The sequence below is a fragment of the Bos indicus genome, chromosome 6, assembly GCF_029378745.1.
Source record: "Bos indicus isolate NIAB-ARS_2022 breed Sahiwal x Tharparkar chromosome 6, NIAB-ARS_B.indTharparkar_mat_pri_1.0, whole genome shotgun sequence".
Taxonomy (NCBI): Eukaryota; Metazoa; Chordata; class Mammalia; order Artiodactyla; family Bovidae; genus Bos; species Bos indicus.
Window position 1 is genome coordinate 92828237 of NC_091765.1, and position 21884 is coordinate 92850120.

Below are 21884 nucleotides of genomic sequence, written 5' to 3' on the forward strand. Positions count from 1 at the left end.
TTTCTGTCCTTTATCAAGCCAATATTTGCATGAAATGTTCCCTTGGAATCTCTAATTTTCTTGAAGAGATCTCTAGTCTTTCCCATTCTGTTGTTTTCCTCTATTTCTTTGTATTGGTCGCTGAGGAAGGCTTTCTTATCTCTTCTTGCTATTCTTTGGAACTCTGCATCCAGATGCTTATATCTTTCCTTTTCTCCTTTGCTTTTCACTTCTCTTCTTTTCACAGCTATTTGTAAGGCCTCCCCAGACAGCCATTTTGCTTTTTTGCATTTCTTTTCCATGGGGATGGTCTTGATCCCTGTCTCCTGTACAATGTAACGAACCTCATTCCATAGTTCATCAGGCACTCTATCTATCAGATCTAGGCCCTTAAATCTATTTCTCACTTCCACTGTATAATCATAAGGGATTTGATTTAGGTCATACCTGAATGGTCCAGTGGTTTTCCCTACTTTCTTCAATTTAAGTCTGAATTTGGCAATAAGGAGATCATGATCAGAGCCACAGTCAGCTCCTGGTCTTGTTTTTGTTGACTGTATAGAGCTTCTCCATCTTTGGCTGCAAAGAATATAATCAACCTGATTTCGGTGTTGACCATCTGGTGATGTCCATGTGTAGAGTCTTCTCTTGTGTTGTTGGAAGTGGGTGTTTGCTATGACCAGTGCATTTTCTTGGCAAAACTCTATTAGTCTTTGCCCTGCTTCATTCCATATTCCAAAGCCAAATTTGCCTGTTACTCCAGGTGTTTCTTGACTTCCTACTTTTGCATTCCAGTCCCCTATAATGAAAAGGACGTCTTTTTTGGGTGTTAGTTCTAAAAGGTCTTGTAGGTCTTCATAGAACTGTTCAACTTCAGCTTCTTCAGCATTACTGGTTGGGGCATAGACTTGGATTACTGTGATATGCATAGAGTTCAGTTATTTCCCCCCTGCTATTATGACAATTTAGTTGATCCTCACAACGATGTGAAGTCCTGAGTCAAAAAGATCTTAATCTCTCTGTTAGTTTACTTGTTTAATAAAAAAAAGAATAAGTGATTTCTCAAGGTAACTCAAATTGTCTAACTAGAATTCCAAGTCTGACCTATTTAATGTCTTACACAAAGATGTAAGTCTGACTTATATCAAATCCAGGTTTTTTTTCCCCACTGTTTCATGCTATCTTACTACATGATTTCCTCCCACGTGTTTAAGAATATATTTGTGTGTGTGTACACTCAGTTGTCTCTGACTCTTTGAGGCCCAGTGGACTGTAGCCTGCCAGGCTCATCTGTCCATGAAATTTTCCAGGCAAAAATACTGGGGTGGGTTGCCATTTCCTACTCTAGGGGATCTTCCCAACCCAGGAATTGAACCTGTATCTCTTGGGTCACCTGCATTGGCAGGCAGATTCTTTACAGTTGCGCCACCAGGGAAATTTAAAGTTAAAAGATGTTTTCTCTATGGTATTTACTAAAAAGTGTCTTCAGGATTGGGCTTCCCTTAGGGCCCAGTGGTAAAGTATCTGCCGGCAATGCAGGAGTCATAGGAGATGCGGGTTTGATCTTTGAGTCGGGAAGATCCCCTGGAGGAGGAAATGGCAACCCACTCCAGTATTTTTGCCTGGGAAATCCCAGGGACAGAGGAGCTTGGCGGGCTATAGTTGATGGGGTCACAAACAATGGGACGTGACAGTTGCGACTGAGGAGGGAGGAGCCAAGATGGCGGAGGAGTAGGATGGGGAGAACACTTTCTCCCCCACAAATTCATCAACAGAGCATTTAAACGTTGAGTAAATCCCACAAAACAACTTCTGAATGCTGGCAGAGGACATCAGGCACCCAGAAAAGCAACCCAACTCTTCGAAAGGAGGTAGGAAAAAATATAAAAGACAAAAACAGAGACAAAAGAGGGAGGGACGGAGTTTTGTCCCGGGAAGGGAGTCTTAAAAAGAGAGAAGTTTCCAAACACCAGGAAATCTTCTCACTGCCGAATCTGTGCTGAGCTTTGGAAGCACAGAGGGCAACTTAACAGGGAGAAAAAATAAATAAACAATTAAAACTCGCAGATTGCGAGCCCTACGGTAACTCCCCCAGCGGAGAAGCAGCGCAGACGCCTGCACACGCCATTGGCAAGCGGGGGCTGGGCAGGGAGGTGTGGCACGGGCTGCATCGCTGAGAGTAAGAATCTGGCCTGAATACCATGAGTGCTATCTGAGCGAAATAATTTGGGCTAGCAAACCAGACTGTGGGATATCTACCACGCAAAAAGCCAGCCCTAACCTAAGACACCGCCAGGCCCGGGCACGGAACAAAGGACTGAACAGAGATAGCCGGCTGCAGACCTTCCCCCTCCGGTGACAGGCAGCCAGAGCCGGAAGGGGGCAATCGCAGCCCCAGAGAGACATTATCTATAAAACTGTAAGCAGGCTTCTTTGCTAACCAAAACTTCTTGGGGATCTGGACGGTCAATATCTGCCTGAGAAGGTGCGCCGGTTTTACACCCAGATAACCGAGTGGCGGGGAGGCGATAAGTCACAGCATTGGCGCTCGCCAAACACCTCATCACCTGAGCTGCTCAGACCTGGGAAGAGCACAAAACGCAGGCCCAGCTGAGTCTGCGCCTCTGAGGACTACCTGAGTGCCTGAACCTGAGTGGCTTGGACCTGGGAGGTTCATGCAGCCCAGGGCCGGCCTCGGATTGTTCCCGGTGGAACAACCTAGAGCCCGAGCAGTGTGGGCAGGGTGGCTACACGCGCCGTGAGTGGGGGCAGACCCAGTGTGGCTGAGGCACTGCAAGCGCACGCCAGTGTTATTTGTTTTCAGCATCCCTCCCTCCCTCCCCACAGCGCCACTGAACAAGTGAGCCTAAAAAAAAAAAAAAAAAAGTGTCCTCTACCGTCCCCTTTGTGTCAGGGCGGAAACCAGACACTGAAGAGACCAGCAAACAGAAGAAGTTATAACAGAGGGAAATGCCTCGGAGATTAAAACCCTGTGGTTACTACGGACTACATAGGAAGGGACGTATAGATCTTGAGAAATATAAGTCGGACCAAGGAACTAGCTAAAAATGAACTGAACCCACAATGCTCACAACAAAACCAGAAAAAGTCCTAGATATATTTTTACTATTTTTACGATCATTCTTTCTTTCTTTTTTTTTTCTTAATTAAAAAAAAATATTTTTTAAGTCCTCTATTGTTCCTTTAATTTTCACTTTTATAACCTACTACTTTGCAAAAAAAAAAAAGACCCTATTTTTTTTCTTCTTCAGCAAACTTCATATATATATATTTTATAATTTTTTGACCTTTTTTTTTTTCTTCTTTTCTTTAACATTGTATTTTTGAAATTCCAAACTCTACTCTAGATTTTTAATTTTAGCTTTTTGGTATATGTTATCAATTTTGTACCTATAGTTTTTTTTTTTAATAATTTCTGTGACTTTTTTTTTTTTCCCTCTGTTTCTTTCTCTTCTTGTTTTATATAACATTGTATATCTGAAATTCCAAACTCTACTCTAGATTTTTAACTTATGCTTTTTGGTATTTGATATCAATTTTGTACCTGTATTTTCTTTATAATTTTTGCGACATTGTTTTTGTTTGTTTGTTTGTTTTCTCTCCTTATTTTTCTTCTTCCTTTTTTTAACATTGTATCTTTGAAATTCCAAACTCTACTCTAGATTTTTAATTTTTGCTTTTTGGTATTAGTTATCAATTTTGTACCTGTATTTTCTTTATAATTCTCGTGGCCTTGTTTGTTTTTCTTTGTTCGTTTTTTCTCTCTTTCTTTTCCTTCTTCTTTTCTACAACATCGTATTTTTGAAATTCCAAACTCTACTCTAGATTTTTAATTTTTGCTTCTATGTATTTGTTACCAATTTTGTACCTTTAAGAACCCAATCTTCAGGACCCATTTTTCACTAGGGAGCGAGATTACTGGCTTGACTGCTCTCTCTCCCTTTGGACTCTCCTTTTTCTCCACCAGGTTGCCTGTGTCTCCTCCCTAACCCCTCTCTACTCTATCCAACTCTGTGAATTTCTGTGTGTTCCAGACGGTGGAGAACACTTAGGGAACTGATTACTGGCTGGATCTGTCTCCCTCCTTTTCATTCCCCCCCTTTATCCTTCTGGCCGCCTCTGTCTCCTTCCTCCTTCTTCTCTTCTCTGTATAACTCCGTGAACATCTCTGAGTGGTCCAGTTGTGGAGTGCACATAAGGAAGTGACTACTGGCTAGCCCACTCTCTCCACTATTGATTCCACCTCATCTCATCTGGGTCACCTCTAACTCCCGCCTCCCTCTTCTCTTCTCCATGTAACACTGTGAACCTCTCTGAGTGACCCTCACAGTAGAGAAGCTTTTCATCTTTAATGTAGATGTTTTATCAATGGTGCTGTATAGAAGGAGAAGTTTTGAAACTACTGTAAAAATAAGACCGATAACTGGAAGCAGGAGGCTTAAGTCCAAACCCTGACTCCAGGGAACTCCTGACTCCAAGGAACATTAATTGACAGGAACTCATCAAATGCCTCCATACCAACACTGAAACCAAGCACCACACAAGGGCCAACAAGTTCCAGGGCAAGACATACCAAGCAAATTCTCCAGCAACAAAGGAACACAGCCCTGAGCTTCAAGATACAGGCTGCCCAAAGTCACCCCAAAACCAAAGACATCTCATAACTCATTACTGGACATTTCATTGCACTCCAGAGAGAAGAAATACAGCTCCACCCACCAGAACACCAACACAAGCTTCCCTAACCAGGAAAACTTGACAAGCCACCTGTACAAACCCACACACAGCGAGGAAACGCCACAATAAAGAGAAGTCCACAAACTGCCAGAATACAGAAAGGACACCCTAAACTCAGCAATTTAAACAAGATGAAGAGACAGAGGAATACCCAGCAGATAAAGGAACAGGATAAATGCCCACCAAACCAAACAAAAGAGGAAGAGATAGGGAATCTACCTGATAAAGAATTCTGAATAATGATAGTGAAATTGATCCAAAATCTTGAAATCAAAATGGAATCACAGGTAAATAGCCTGGAGACAAGGATTGAGAAGATGCAAGAAAGGTTTAACAAGGACCTAGAAGAAATAAAAAAGAGTCAATATATAATGAATAATGCTATAAATGAGATCAAAAACACTTTGGAGGCAACAAATAGTAGAATAACAGAGGCAGAAGGTAGGATTAGTGAATTAGAAGATAGAATGGTAGAAATAAATGAATCAGAGAGGATAAAAGAAAAATGAATGAAAAGAAACGAGGACAATCTCAGAGACCTCCAGGACAATATTAAACGCTACAACATTCGAATCATAGGGGTTCCAGAAGAAGAAGACAAAAAGAAAGACCATGAGAAAATTCTTGAGGAGATAATGGTGGAAAACTTCCCTAAAATGGGGAAGGAAATAATCACCCAAGTCCAAGAAACCCAGAGAGTCCCAAACAGGATACACTCAAGGTGAAACACCCCAAGACACATATTAATCAAATTAACAAAGATCAAACACAAAGAACAAACATTAAAAGCAGCAAGGGAAAAACAACAAATAACACACAAGGGAATTCCCATAAGGATAACAGCTGATCTTTCAATAGGAACTCTTCAAGCCAGGAGGGAATGGCAAGACATAATTAAAATGATGAAAGAAAATAACCTACAGCCCAGATTATTGTACCCAGCAAGCATGTCATTCAAGTATGAAGGAGAAATCAAAAGCTTTTCAGACAAGCAAAAGCTGAGAGAATTCTGCACCACCAAACCAGCTCTCCAACAAATACTAAAGGATATTCTCTAGACAGGAAACACAAAAATGGTGTATAAATTCGAACCCCAAACAATAAAGTAAATGGCAACGGGATCATACTTATCAGTAATTACCTTAAACGTAAATGGGTTGAATGCCCCAACCAAAAGACAAAGACTGGCTGAATGGATACAAAAACAAGACCCCTACATATGTTGTCTACAAGAGGCCCACCTCAAAACAGGGGACACATACAGACTGAAAGTGAAGGGCTGGAAAAAGATTTTCCATGCAAATAGGGACCAAAAGGAAGCAGGAGTAGCAATACTTATATCAGATAAAATAGACTTTAAAACAAAGGCTGTGAAAAGAGACAAAGAAGGTCACTACATAATGATCAAAGGATCAATCCAAGAAGAAGATATAACAATTATAAATATATATGCACCCAACACGGGAGCACCGCAGTATGTAAGACAAATGCTAACAATTATGAAAGGAGACATTAACAATAACACAGTAATAGTGGGAGACTTTAATACCCCACTCACACCTATGGATAGATCAACTAAACAGAAAATTAACAAGGAAACACAAACTTTAAACGATACAATAGACCAGTTAGACCTAATTGATATCTATAGGACATTTCATCCCAAAACAATGAATTTCACCTTTTTCTCAAGCGCACATGGAACCTTCTCCAGGATAGATCACATCCTGGGCCATAAAGCTAGCCTTGGTAAATTCAAAAAAATAGAAATCATTCCAAGCATCTTTTCTGACCACAATGCAGTAAGATTAGATCTCAATTACAGGAGAAAAACTATTAAAAATTCCAACATATGGAGGATGAACAAACACACTGCTGAATAACCAACAAATCACAGAAGAAATCAAGAAAGAAATCAAAATTTGCATAGAAATGAATGAAAATGCAAACACAACAACCCAAAACCTGTGGGACACAGTAAAAGCAGTCCTAAGGGGAAAGTTCATAGCAATACAGGCACACCTCAAAAAACAAGAAAAAAGTCAAATAAATAACCTAACTCTACACCTAAAGCAACTAGAAAAGGAAGAAATGAAGAACCCCAGGGTTAGTAGAAGGAAAGATCTTAAAAATTAGAGCAGAAATAAATGCAAAAGAAACAAAAGAGACCATAGCAAAAATCAACAAAACCAAAAGCTGGTTCTTTGAAAGGATAAATAAAATTGACAAACCATTAGCCAGACTCATCAAGAAACAAAGGGAGAAAAATCAAATCAATAAAATTAGAAATGAAAATAGAGAGATCACAACAGACAACACAGAAATACAAAGGATCATAAGAGCCTACTATCAACAATTATATGCCAATAAAATGGACAACGTGGAAGAAATGGACAAATTCTTAGAAAAGTACAACTTTCCAAAACTCGACCAGGAAGAAATAGAAAATCTTAACAGACCCATCACAAGCACGGAAATTGAAACTGTAATAAAAAATCTTCCAGCAAACAAAAGCCCCGGTCCAGACGGCTTCACAGCTGAATTCTACCAAAAATTTAGAGAAGAGCTAACACCTATCCTATTCAAACTCTTCCAGAAAATTGCAGAGGAAGGTCAACTTCCAAACTCATTTTGTGAGGCCACCATCACCCTAATACCAAAACCTGACAAAGATGCCACAGAAAAAGAAAACTACAGGCCAATATCACTGATGAACATAGATGCAAAAATCCTTAACAAAATTCTAGCAATCAGAATCCAACAACACATTAAAAAGATCATACACCACGACCAAGTAGGCTTTATCCCAGGGATGCAAGGATTCTTCAATATCCGCAAAGCAATCAATGTAATACACCACATTAACAAATTGAAAAATAAAAACCATATGATTATCTCAATAGATGCAGAGAAAGCCTTTGACAAAATTCAATACCCATTTATGATAAAAACTCTCCAGAAAGCAGGAATAGAAGGAATATACCTCAACATAATAAAAGCTATATATGACAAACCCACAGCAAACATTATCCTCAATAGTGAAAAATTGAAAGCATTTCCTCTAAAGTCGGGAACAAGACAAGGGTGCCCACTTTCACCATTACTATTCAACATAGTTTTGGAAGTTTTGGCCACAGCAATCAGAGCAGAAAAAGAAATAAAAGGAATCCAAATTGGAAAAGAAGAAGTAAAACTCTCACTATTTGCAGATGACATGATCCTCTACATAGAAAACCCTAAAGACTCCACTAGAAAATTACTAGAACTAATCAATGACTATAGTAAAGTTGCAGGATATAAAATCAACACACAGAAATCCCTTGCATTCCTATACACTAATAATGAGAAAACAGAAAGAGAAATTAAGGAAACAATTCCATTCACCATTGCAATGGAAAGAATAAAATACTTAGGAATATATCTACCTAAAGAAACTAAAGACCTATATATAGAAAACTATAAAACACTGGTGAAAGAAATCAAAGAGGACACTAATAGATGGAGAAATATACCATGTTCATGGATTGGAAGAATCATTATAGTGAAAATGAGTATACTACCCAAAGCAATTTATAGATTCAATGCAATGCCTATCAAGCTACCAACAGTATTCTTCACAGAGCTAGAACAAATAATTTCACAATTTGTATGGAAATACAAAAAACCTCGAATAGCCAAAGCGATCTTGAGAAAGAAAAATGGAACTGGAGGAATCAACCTGCCTGACTTCAGGCTCTACTACAAAGTCACAGTTATCAAGACAGTATCGTACTGGCACAAAGACAGAAATATAGATCAATGGAACAAAATAGAAAGCCCAGAGATAAATCCACACACCTATGGACACCTTATCTTTGACAAAGGAGGCAAGAATATACAATGGATTAAAGACAATCTCTTTAACAAGTGGTGCTGGGAAATCTGGTCAACCACTTGTAAAAGAATGAAACTAGAACACTTTCTAACACCATACACAAAAATAAACTCAAAATGGATTAAAGATCTCAACGTAAGACCAGAAACTATAAAAATCCTAGAGGAGAACATAGGCAAAACACTCTCTGACATACATCACAGCAGGATCCTCTATGACCCATCTCCCAGAATGGGAGGAAATATTCGAAATAAAAGCAAAAATAAACAAATGGGACCTAATTAAACTTAAAAGCTTCTGCACATCAAAGGAAACTATTAGCAAGGTGAAAAGACAGCCTTTAGAATGGGAGGAAATAATAGCAAATGAAGCAACTGACAAGCAACTAATCTCAAAAATATACAAGCAACTCCTACAGCTCAACTCCAGAAAAATAAATGACCCAATCAAAAAATGGGCCAAAGAACTAAACAGACATTTCTCCAAAGAAGACGTACAGATGGCTAACAAACACATGAAAAGATGCTCAACATCACTCATTATCAGAGAAATGCAAATCAAAACCACTATGAGGCACCATTTCACGCCAGTCAGAATGGCTGCGATCCAAAAGTCTACAAATAATAAATGCTGGAGAGGGTGTGGAGAAAAGGGAACCCTCTTACACTGTTGGTGGGAATGCAAACTAGTACAGCCACTATGGAGAACAATGTGGAGATTCCTTAAAAAACTGGAAATAGAACTGCCTTATGATCCAGCAATCTCACTGCTGGGCATACACACTGAGGAAACCAGAAGGGAAAGAGACACATGTACCCCAATGTTCATCGCAGCACTGTTTATAATAGCCAGGACATGGAAGCAACCTACATGTCCATCAGCAGATGAATGGATAAGAAAGCAGTGGTACATATACACAATGGAGTATTACTCAGCCATTAAAAAGAAAACATTTGCATCAGTTCTAATGAGGTGGATGAAACTGGAGCCTATTATACAGAGTGAAGTAAGCCAGAAAGAAAAACACCAATACAGTATAGTAACACATATATATGGAATTTAGAAAGATGGTAACAATAACCCTGTGTACAAGACAGCAAAAGAGACACTGATGTATAGAACAGTCTTATGGACTCTATGGGAGAGGGAGAGGGTGGGAAGATTTGGGAGAATGGCATTGAAACATGTAAAATATCATGTATGAAACGAGATGCCAGTCCAGGTTTGATGCATGATACTGGATGCTTGGGTCTAGTGCACTGGGATGACCCAGAGGGATGGTATGGGGAGGGAGGAGGGAGGAGGGTTCAGGATGGGGAACACATGTATACCTGTGGTGGATTCATTTTGATATTTGGCAAAACTAATACAATTATGTAAAGTTTAAAAATAAAATAAAATTAAAAAAAAAAAAAAAGAAGAAGCGACTGAGCACGCACAAACCTTCAGGATTATGGAGTCAGTTATTGACCACTTCCAAAATACCATTTTCTGCCTTTAGTATTTATATTGTATGATCCTTAAAGTGAGACCCATGCATTTTTTTTTTCCCCTGTGGTAGAAAGACTGCCCAGTCAGAGATCTCTGTTGGTGAAGGAGTCAGTATCACCTCTGTTCTTAGTGTCTGTGTGGTTCTCCCCTTCCTTCCAACCTCTCCTTCACCTCTCTTACCCGAACTCCTCCTCTATGCGACACAGGTGACAAACTCTTGGGAGTTAGATTTAACTGTTCCATGTTTGACTTCTCTTTCTAGGTCATCCTTTGCATGAAATGGAAATCTAATGTAAGGACAGGTTAGACTCAAATCCCACTGTCAACCTCAGTAGTCACCAGAGTTTCCTGAAAACAAAGCTATATCAAGTCATATCATTTCAAATGTTTCTGGTTTTAGTGCTATAATAGATAACTGTGATGTCTGCACGCTGCTGTTGCTGCTGCTAAGTTGCTTCAATCCTGCCCGACTTTGTGCAACCCCATAGGCGGCAGCCCACCAGGCTCCTCTGTCCACGGGATTCTCCAGGCAAGAATACTGGAGTGGGTTGCCATTTCCTTCTCCAATGGATGCATGCATGCTAAGTCACCTCAGTCGCCTCCAACTCTGTGCAACCCTATGGACAGCAGCTTACCAGGCACCTCTGTCCATGGGATTCCCTAGGCAAGAATATTGGAGTGGGTTGTCATTTCCTTCTCCAGTGATGTCTGCATAGCACTTAATAATCCTCTTCTCTTAAACTGTCCCTTCTTCCCTTTTAGGAATAAACTCATAGAAGCCATACTTATATAATTCTGTCTCCCTGGCATTATTAGAGGTTGGATAGACCCTGTCTAACCCAATGAGGATCAATAAGATATTCTCCTAGAACATTAAATTAAGTCAGCATGTGAGTGGATGGTTGGAAATATAACAATGTAAACTTAAGAAGTGTGGAGTGTGGAGTAGCTGTATTCCATCAATAAGCCTAGGAGAACAGAGAAAAATGATCTGGACATACAGAAACAGAGATAGGAGAGTTCTGGCACTTTACCAGGCTTAGATTCTTGTCACTTTCTGAGGGCTAGCTGACTTCTTACGGCAAGAGTCTGTTCAACATCATCGCACTTTAAAAACAAACAAACAAAAACTACAGTTGGTTTACTTGACACTAGAGGGTCATAACTTATAGAGCTGGTTAAATTTATCCGTAAGCTTCCTCTTTATCCTGACTTCTCAAGCTCTTGAACTCCTGCCAGGGTCTGGAGTAGAAATCTTGCTGGAAATTGATTTTTGCCCATGTGTTTATCCTGGTTTCCTTCCTGCCTGCTTCTCTCTACACCCTCCAAGCCACATCTTTATGATATTGTTCTTTCAACCGTGTCCACTGCTGACTGGAACTCTCATTTTTCCTATAAATAAGCTTTCCTATATACATCACAGCAAAACATACTACTTCTATACTTTTTTCCTCAAACTGAAACCTGGACATGCTAATTTCTTGGTCACTCATTAGAGAGGAATCTGCTTATTCTCACAGAAGACCTCAGAATTTGGCATTGAACTCAGTATTAACATCCCGGCTCTGCCCTGTCCACAGATAGAGCATGGAGCTTTAGCTGTTCTGATCCCCTTCATCAGGAGTGTCATGTTATGCCTGTCATTATTTCTATCATCTTATGAAACCTCCCTCTGCCTCAATTTCCAAATGCTTACAAACTCACTGAGGATTTGGTAATCTAGATATGGTCCTACTCTTTGACTTGACTCCAGTCATCCCAAGAAACATTCACCATCCAAGTCACTGTCTCATCCTTTATTTCAGTCTATTTTTAACCATATATTCCCATGAATTTCATGCGACAAACATGAATGTGCCTTTGTGGCAAATACTGTAGACTGCCTGCCCTGTGGGTACTCAACTCCCCTACAGATTCTTTACTCATTTGGGGCTGATACTTGGTTACCCAGCCTCTTTGACAACTAGCTTATTAGTGGCTAAGTGACCCAGTCATGATCAAGGAAATGTAAGAAAAAATTTCGGAAATGTTTCCTTAATTGATAAAAGGAGAGAAGCCAGGGAAGAGACCCTGAGTCTCCTTTTCTGCTTTTGGATTTTGTCAGGTGAGGATACCATGCTTGGAGCTACTGCAGTCATCCTATAGCTCTGACCAGCCCCTGTGGTTGGTAGAAAAGACAGAAAACTCTGTAGTTCTTGATGATATTGTGGAGCTTTCAAACCAACACTGCAACCAGCTACTTCTGGGTTTCTTGTTACTGGGCAAAAGTATACTCCAAATATTTGTCTCTTTTAGATCAGGACCTTTGCTACTTATAGTTGAAAGCAACTTATTACACTACTAGAGTACCAAGAAAAACAGCATCAAAAACACTAAAAAGTCTTACAGTAGAGGAGGTTAGATATATAATTGTGAAGCATTAAAATCTCAAAGTAATAATTTCCCTAGTTTTGTTAGCAAGAAGATATATAAGCATAGCAATGCATGGTAACTTGGCATTTCTGCTCTTTATTAGCTATTTGTAAGTTGCGAAGCATCATAAAATAGTGGTTAACTGAAGTAGGTTAAAGGGCCACCACATGGACACCAGAAGGCTGTGCTACAAGACTTTCCTTTGTTCCAGATATTATGCTAGGCTCTGCTGCTGCTGCTGCTAAGTCGCTTCAGTTGTGTCCAACTCTGTGTGACCCCATAGACGGCAGCCCACCAGGCTCCCCCGTCCCTGGGATTCTCCAGGCAAGAACACTGGAGTGGGTTGCCATTTCCTTCTTCAATGCATGAAAGTGAAAAGTGAAAGTGAAGTCGCTCAGTTGTGTCCGACTCCTAGCGACCCCATGGACTGCAGCCCACCAGGCTCCTCCATCCATGGGATTTTCCAGGCAAGAGTACTGGAGTGGGTTGCCATTGCCTTCTCTGATGCTGGGCTCTGGAGGTATCTATTAACTTGCTGGTCTTAGGATTCCTTTACACTCAAAATTTATCGAGGACTCCAAAAAACTTTTGTTTATATAGGTTTTATCCATTGGTATTTCCTAAATTAACATTGAAACTGTACTTTTTGATAGTGAAATTGTTAATCATTCAGTTGGGTCCGACTCTTTGCAACCCCATGGACTGTAGCCCGCCAGGCTCCTCTATCCATGGAATTCTCCAGGCAAGAATACTGGAGTGGGTAGCTATTCCCTTCTTCAGATCTTACAACCCAGGGATTGAACCTGGGTCTCCTGCATTGCAGGCAGATTCTTTACCATCTGAGACACCAGAGAAGTCTCTTACTTCTTGATAAAGCACATGCATTTAAGAAAGAAGAACAGACAAGATTACACTTTCTTCGCCAAATTCAGCAGTCTCCTACAAGGTATCCCTAATTGGGAGCTTTTGCTCTTGGTATATAGGAAGAGGAAACTAATACCAATATCAGCTGTATCTCAAAGTAAAGGACCCTATTACATGCTAGAAGGGAACTCCAAGTTTGTTTTCCCTGGAGCTACCACATCAGTTCCAAGATTTGAAAAGCTATGCCTTTGGTGCAATGGCTTTAATGAATAGCTGAATACCCAATGGACTTAAACTATCCCTTTTCTATTACCACAGACTGGGTACTCTTGGCATTCCCAGCTTGGAGAAATCTAGGGATAAAAAGTTGATTACATACATACTTATTGTATTTAATTCAAACTTAAGGTAAACACAGAAAGTATAAGTGTCTTAGCTGTCAAAACAAGAGACTGTGGCAAAGTTTGCATGCAAACACAATGCTAGAGATTGCCATCCCAGGGCAACATAGGGACATGAAAAAGGAAATAGGGAAAGAAATACTAGAAACTGGTATATTAATAAGCAAGCTATAAATTCACAAAAATGCATAGTGAGTCACTTGGATACAGAGGACATCTGTGAGAAGGCCATGTGAAAAGTGCCACTGGGTCTGAGAAATGTCTTATAGGGAATCTGGAAGAAGGATGTAAAATGTGTCAACTCCCTTCTACCTCCCATTGGTCAAAATTTTCCTATAGAAGAGTAACTTACCCACACCACCAGACTATGTTACTTGGCCACTCCAAGTACCTACCAAGTGAGCCAGAGCCTCCATGAATCTGGTTAAGTTAAACCTTGATAAGAGGTCTTCTATAGGTGCTGTTATGATGGCACCATGGAAGCTGTGCCCCGGAAGAGGATAAGATGACTGGTAGTATTTAGAGTTGAGGCTACAGTAGCAGTGACCACTGAACAAGGTTGGGATTGGAGTTGAGCAGTCTGGAAAGATGCATAAACAGTCTGGTATAAATGTCACTTGACTAAAATGTGACTTCATGCATACATCTGGAAGTTGGGGCTTCCCTGATGGCTCAGGCAGTAAAGAATTGGCCATGCAGGGACCACAATTTCTACAACATTTTATATCTAGGTATTTGCCAGTTATTAGAAACACACAGGGACAAGCCATCTAGGATGGACCAATACCCTAACCAATACAGCCATTTTTGCACTCTCCTTCAAAAGCCACTCTGCTTTACTTAATGCATTAGAAGATAACTTCCTTATAAATTGAAGCTTATTTGTTGCCAAACAAGAGAAAAACTGGGTATCATTTTCTTTTAGTTTCTTTTCTTATTTTTGAGTCCTGTGATGACTGGTACTGTTCGAACATTGTTGGGTTTTAAGTTTAAAAGAAAAATAAAAAGGAACAAATACTAGCAGTCACAATTAATGGTCAAGAGACTGCTCACTGCTTAGTTGGTGGTCCCTGGGGTATCTTTACTTTGATGGATGGTTCTTAATAGTACTGTATTGTGTAACTTAGAAAGAGTTCAAAAATCCCCCAATGTCACAATACATCAGCATTTCAAGGCTTTTTTTTTTTTTTTTTTCCATCTAGGTTCCAGAATATGGCACCAACATAAAGCAATGAGCTTTTTATGAATCTGGGATTCCGAATAGCTCTGTATTGTCCTTACTTGAAACAGATAAAGCTTTTAAAAAAGTGGCTGATTCTGTACACTACCATGACATACACAGTAGAACTCCTTTAAGAATGCCAATCATCTACTGCTCACTTTCACTTCAGTACATACCATCTTCGAAGATCTAGAGTCTAAATATAGTTTAACCTCTCCGTCTGTGATCCCAAATTCTTGAATAGCAAAGAAGGGAAGGAGAGGGTCAAATGCCCATTCCCATGAGAGTAATTTTTTTTTTCATAATCATTTAATTCTTTAGATAATTAAGCACCAATCTATAGTTGAAAAGGAACAGTCTTCTAAAACTTGGCAATTATTCACATTTTACTTCTTTTTTTAGTTTTAAAAATGAAGGGACGCTATCTTTTATTTCACAAGTTCTCTTTAAAACTTCTTTGAGTTAGCTTCCCAAACACCAATATAAACTTACACAAATTCAATCAAATCTAATCCTACAAATATAACCACCATCTGTGTCTTAGAGAAAGTGACTCCTGGATGGGTGGGAATTAGCAAGGGCATGGAAAGATTCCACAGAATATTTCATTTATTTTAGGATTTTATTGTGACAGGTTCAGGTCTGAGATGAGGGAAATGGAAACAGCCTTGTTATAAAGGAATCATACATTACAACACTTCTAATTCAAATTAAGCTTTTTTACAGGAAAATTACAAATGTATGAATGTTCTAAGAGCTGACTATATACTTTCAAGTTCACATTTTCTCCCAACAGATTTGATCTTTTGCCATCATGTAATCCAGAGAAAAAGAATCACTTGTCCCATATCAGACATAACAGGAAACTGCACAACCCCAAGAATACCGGGACAAGGAGTGCTCTTCTTGGACCAACCAGCAGGTCGAAGGTGACCTACGTTACCACTCCTATGAAATAAGGTGTTTCTCTATGACATGGAAATCAGAATTGATTTTAGACCACATAGTAGGGCTTTCCTCTTGATGTGAAGCTAGTAACACCAGCAACAGTGTTTTTTTTTTTTTTTTTATTCTTTTTTATTCTCAAACTGATTGCTAATGAGAAAAACATGGAGCAGTTAACAATGCAACTCAAATATTAGTATTCTCTTTCCAACTCAAGCACCGAAATAGGATACTCCTTTTCATGATATTCTGGCCATCATGTTCGTTCTTTCTTTTTTGGCTTCAGAATCCTTTCCTAAAGGAAATATGCTACCTGGCATTCTATATTACTCCGAATTTCCAGGAGGAAAAATAAGACAAATGAAGTGACACCTAAAAACACCAGGGATTATGTTTTTAAAAACAAAACAGTAATTTTGACCTTCTTGTTTTAATTCTTCTCTATATTAACTTGGTGAAATATTTATCAAAGTCCAAGAGATTATTGATATGCAACAATGACTACACATTAATGGAGCTATTCATCATAAACTCATCACTGAAGTAATTGGAAAAGAAATTTATTCTGTTTATACAGTATTGAAACAACCAAAACATTCACACATCCATAAAGTGCAAAACTCTAAGTATTATTAAATAATAATTGATAACTCTTTAATACTGCAACATCTTGAAATACTTTCCAAATGACCAAAAACAGATTAAATTTTGTTCAGAAATAACTTCAGTTTCTTTTACACAGAACGGTATATTTAAATAAACTAGTAATCCAGATATACACAAAACCCTGAACTGACTAGATTGCTCAATGAATAATACTCCACACTGTTTTGCTATTATGGATAAATGAGCTTATAATTCAATGAAACCCATTTAAGAAGCTCTAGTCTATAGAATGACATATTCAAATTGTTTGGTCCTATTGGTCCTATTAATGTTATTAACAAAAACCTGCCCTTCCTTTATAAGATGTTTAATTCCTCTGAATATCACCTTTAAAAGGCTTGACTTGATTGTTGGCAAAATAAACCACAGGTCAAGTGCAACCCTCCAGTCTCTAGGCTTGACATGAGTTTCAGCTTTGTGTAAGCCAGACCGTGACCTTCTCACGAGTTTTTCATTGGAGATTTCATAGTCTAACGTTCACACTTTCCACAAAATATCCCTCCCTTTTCCAGGCTTTGGGTAGAATGTCAAATTAATAATAACGTGTGGTGTTCCTTAGCATAACCTGCCAAAATGTGATCGTTTCCTTGGAAGAAAAGCCATGGGCTGCAATCACACATCTGAGCTCACAGACATCCAAATGAATCCTATGTAAAAAGAAAAGGTTGGTGTCTTCTGGAATATGAATGTCTACTTTTAATAAATTCAAACAGATCCCAACATAAACATCTTCAGACTTGATGGGTTTTACATGACTCATCATTTCATAGATTCTCAGCACCGAATCTCTGGACATTATATAAGGCAACCCACTGCAGTAAGGAGAGAATACCTTGAAGAGATATTCCTGGTATGAAATATGGGGTTTTTTTTTTTTTGTAAAATCCTCTATAGGATAATTACCAATTAGAAGATAACCTGCAAAAAACTTCTCTGAGTGGTTTAAATTTAAAAGATACTTCACTAAATTGCTGTATTGATGAAAACATCAGTGTCTTCATGATATACCTGGCACTGGGGCAAAACTCAATTACCCACTTAAATGCCATAATGGTTTTCAAGGTCAGATTATTGTATGTGTCTAAAAACTCCTGTCGTATTATGTCTCCATAAAGGAGGTGTTCATCCTCTAAGGATAATGCTAACACTTTGTCTTCCTTTTCAGCCTGTTGGCTTAATAAGAAAAATGAAAGAACTTCATATCCCACCAAGACTTCTTTTCACCCTAAGTAACTCTAATGGCCTGCCTGGCTTTCATATCTGAGGGGTGTGAGGTCACCAGGATGACAAGAAATGGGTTTTGAAGAGAGCAATTCAAATGCTCCTGAAGTGTGAAGCGGAAGTCTTATCTGTAAATGGGTTCATACTCATAGAAGTACATTCAGTTCACACATTCGATCACATTGTAGACTGATACCAGCAGACTGAGGTACCACATCACCAGGAAACTCAGCAGGGACAGCAGCAGGAGGCCCCATTTCAGGGATCTCAGTGACATCCTAGCTGGAAGGGTGGTCAGGAGTGCCGGGGCCATTCACAGCAGCTCAGAAGCATGCAAGCCTCAGGTTCTTCTTGATTTTTCTCTTCTGAGTGAAAGACCTTCAATTTCACCAACTGAGCATTTGATATGAGCAACTGAGCTTTCGACTGATGCTGAAGCTGAAACTCCAATACTTTGGCCACCTGATGCAAAGGACTCATTTGAAAAGACCCTGATGCTGGGAAAGATTGAAGGTGGGAGGAGAAGGGGACGACAGAGGATGAGATGGTTGGATGGCATCACTGACTCAATGGACATGCATATGAGTAAGCTCTGGGAGTTGGTGATGGACAGGGAGGCCTGGCGTGCTGCACTCCATGGGGTCGCAAAGAGTCAGACACGACTGAGTGACTGAAATGAACTCAACTGAGCATTTGATAGCAAGTAGCAATCAAAATAATGCTTGAAATTTCTACTGAAAAACAGAGACTCGCAGATTGGCTTAAAATTCTGCTTCTGCTTATACTGCTTATAAGACACATGCCTGCAGAATTTCAGATGAGACTAAAGTACCAGCTGAAGTATTCTGTTTTTCACATTCCATGCTTTAATTATAAGATTTGCCCTGGTGGGGCAGCTGAACATTGCCAAGGCCAGAGCCCCAGGGCTTGGCTGATCACGGCTCCACCCCAGCAGGGCTCAGGAGGGGGCCTGAGGAGTAGGTGGCACCACCCTGCCTGCTTCCCTGCCAATCAGCCCTGGCCCGGTGTCCCTCCATGAGGGTATTTTTATCAGAGCTGTCAGTGTGTCATTTATCTCCTCCACTATAGCTATTGCCTCCACATTTCCTGTCTGCCCACAGCTTGATCCACTTCTAGCCCTTGCTGGATGCTTCAGGAGGACACATTATCAGACTAATTGTTCACAATGCATAAAAGCACATCATCTGACATGTGTGAATGCCTAAATAGCACTCTGCAGCACTTCACTGGCTCAAAGCCTACTACTCACACATCAAGGATGGCCAGCAGGCCCAGAGGCTGCAAAAGGAGAGAAACTGAATACATGAACATTCAACAGCTCCAAGGCTGGAGGTTCATGTTAGTGATGATTTCCATGCTAATGATGGTGATATGTGAGGCTCGGAAGAAATAGCATCCCTCCCTCCCAGCTACACCCACTCAACTCACAACACAGTAGTCCCTGACTAGGCAGCCTTGGGAACTGACATCCTAAGGTCAGAGATGCCTTCTCTGAGTTAAGGGGCTGTCCTTTTCAAGGTGGCGTCTTCTGCAGGGCAAGTTCAGTTCAGTCACTCAGTTGTGTCTGACTCTTTGCGACCCCATGAATCGCAGCATGCCAGGCCTCCCTGTTCATCACCATCTCCTGGAGTTCACTCAAACTCATGTCCATCGAGTAGGTGATGCCATCCAGCCATCTCATCCCCTGCTGTCCCCTTTTCCTCCTGCCCCCAGGCTACTGCTATTGCCTAGTGGGTTTATTAGGACTGGAATCTTCCATTCTCTTGTCAAAGTGCAAGTAGATAAAAAATCTAAGTGATCCTGGGTGAGACATGGAAGGAGAAAATTGAGGGCAGGGAAAGATAGTCCGGGTGAGTTAGGAAGTAGGGTGGGATTCCTTAGAGTCAGCCCTGTTGGATATGGGGGAAAAAGACCCACGACCAGTTTCATCTTCCCCACTTGCTCAGGTTCATCTGGGAAACATGATTTATGAAACTGAGGATGGGGTGGGTAATATACAACTACTCAAATTCCATCACTTTATTCTCTTGTGTCATCTTTTTAATGCTTTTTCAACAGCCACAACAGTCTCAGCTCAAATGCACACTTATTGCCTAAGTCATGAGCAACAACATGGTGTTACAAGTTAGTTATTATTAAGATAAATACTTCAAATCTTCAGCCATTTCCTCTTGCTTGGTTAATAACTTTGAACTTTGAACAGGATCACATCCTGCCCTGTTTCAGATATATTCTTGGATAGAACAGAAAGGGTGAATAATAGCTAACCTACCTTGCTTTGCATATAAACCACAGCCTAGTTCACCTATGTCTATGGAATTGCACAAGACTCCGTTGCGTGCTCTAAAAGGCCTTTTGGGGTTTGAGTTCAGTGGCCTCTTCAGCTTTGCTTCTTGTCACACTTCCATTTGCACCATTTGCTCCTGCCATACCAAACACAACTTTCCCAAACACACATTTCTTCAGCCTGAAATGCTACCCTTCATCCAGTGCCTTAATTTCAGAGTATTTCATGTAATTATACTCTGATCAAGTATTATTGTTTTTAGAAAGTCAGATTTTCCTGACAAGCTCTCTGCTATTAACCCCATTTTCATTTATAGAGTTCCCTTCTTTAGGGTTTTTCTCATTTATTTACTTTTCCTATTAGTTCCCTGAGGTCAGAGATTGCCCTCTTGTCCTATTTTCTCTGTATCTCCAGTGTCTACTACACCGTAGGTACTCTTATTTGCTGACTAAGGGGATATAAACAACTTGTACTTCCAAAACATTTGTTTCCATAAGTTGTCTAGATTGCATCATCAAATACTTATTAAGCAGCAAATTTTAAGAGTGCAGACAATTGCACGGTTAGACTGTTTCCACCTTTATTTTTCTCCATCATCTTTTCTTAGAATGTAAAACTCAGTAAGTAACTGATTCCAGCTCCATGAGTTGTTCGGATATCCATGCTGCTTCAATCCAGAGGTTCCACTCGGCTTTCTTTGTGCTTGGTAATTGAACACCAACCTCATCAGTAATAAGAAATGGACTGTGATTTGATATGATTACAGTGAACCATGTTTATCTTGTGTGTATGTATAAGGCTTCTCAAATTGCTTGGTTTTTTACATGGCAAACAAGTTTTACATTTGTTTTCCCTTAGTGCCAAGTGAAGGATATTTATGTCTGAATGAAAAGGAAAAATATTTTAGTTAAATATAACTTCACCCAGGAGAAAGGATTCTGAGCAGAGAGAAGAGCAGGGGACCCTAGGAATCTGTCTCCCAACAATTGCATAGGCAGAATCTTTCTGATGTAAATATTTTATAACTCTGGGATCTGTAGAAGGCTTAGACTTCCTGGATCAGACTTCTAAGGTAAATTGTGATTAATTTTGGTCATTTTCAGCTCTTAGCACAGGAGCATCTGCCACCCACCCACACCCCTACCCTCCCTCTACATGGCAGGCAGCTGTATATGTGTTCCTTTCACACAGCTTGCAGGAACCAAGATGAGCAATAAGTACCTTATCCTCCAAATATTGAAGATCTGTGCTCTGATTGCTGAGTGCTGCTTCTGACCACAGAGGTTCAAATAGTCTCTCATCTTATAAGTAACTACTTTAAAAGTAAATGGATTTACATTTGTAAATGTAAACTCTTGCCAAAAGAGTCTTGTCAAAAGACTCCAGTCAAAAGACAGACACTGGTAGAATGGATAAAAATGCATGACTCAATTACATGCTATCTACAAGAGATACAATTGAGACCCAAGGACACAAAACAGATTGCAAATGATGGAAAAAGATATTCCATGTAAATAGTAACCAAGAGAGCTAGAATGGCCATATTAAGATCAGACAAAATAGACTTAAATCAAAAGTATTTACAAGAGACAAAGAAGGACATTGTATATTAATAGAAGTTTCAATATAGCAAGAAGATACAACAATTACAAATGCACCCTTACCTAATAAAAGAGCAATAAAAATATATGAAGCAAAAATTGACAGACTTGGAAAGAAATAAACAGTTCTACAATAATAGTC

The 21884-nt window shown here is 39.7% G+C and overlaps 1 pseudogene; it reads right to left on the bottom strand.

Annotated features, from left to right (window-relative positions):
* Positions 1-17133: 17133 nt before the first annotated feature.
* LOC109560067 (UDP-GalNAc:beta-1,3-N-acetylgalactosaminyltransferase 1-like) lies at positions 17134-18176 on the bottom strand (annotated as a pseudogene).
* Positions 18177-21884: the final 3708 nt, after the last annotated feature.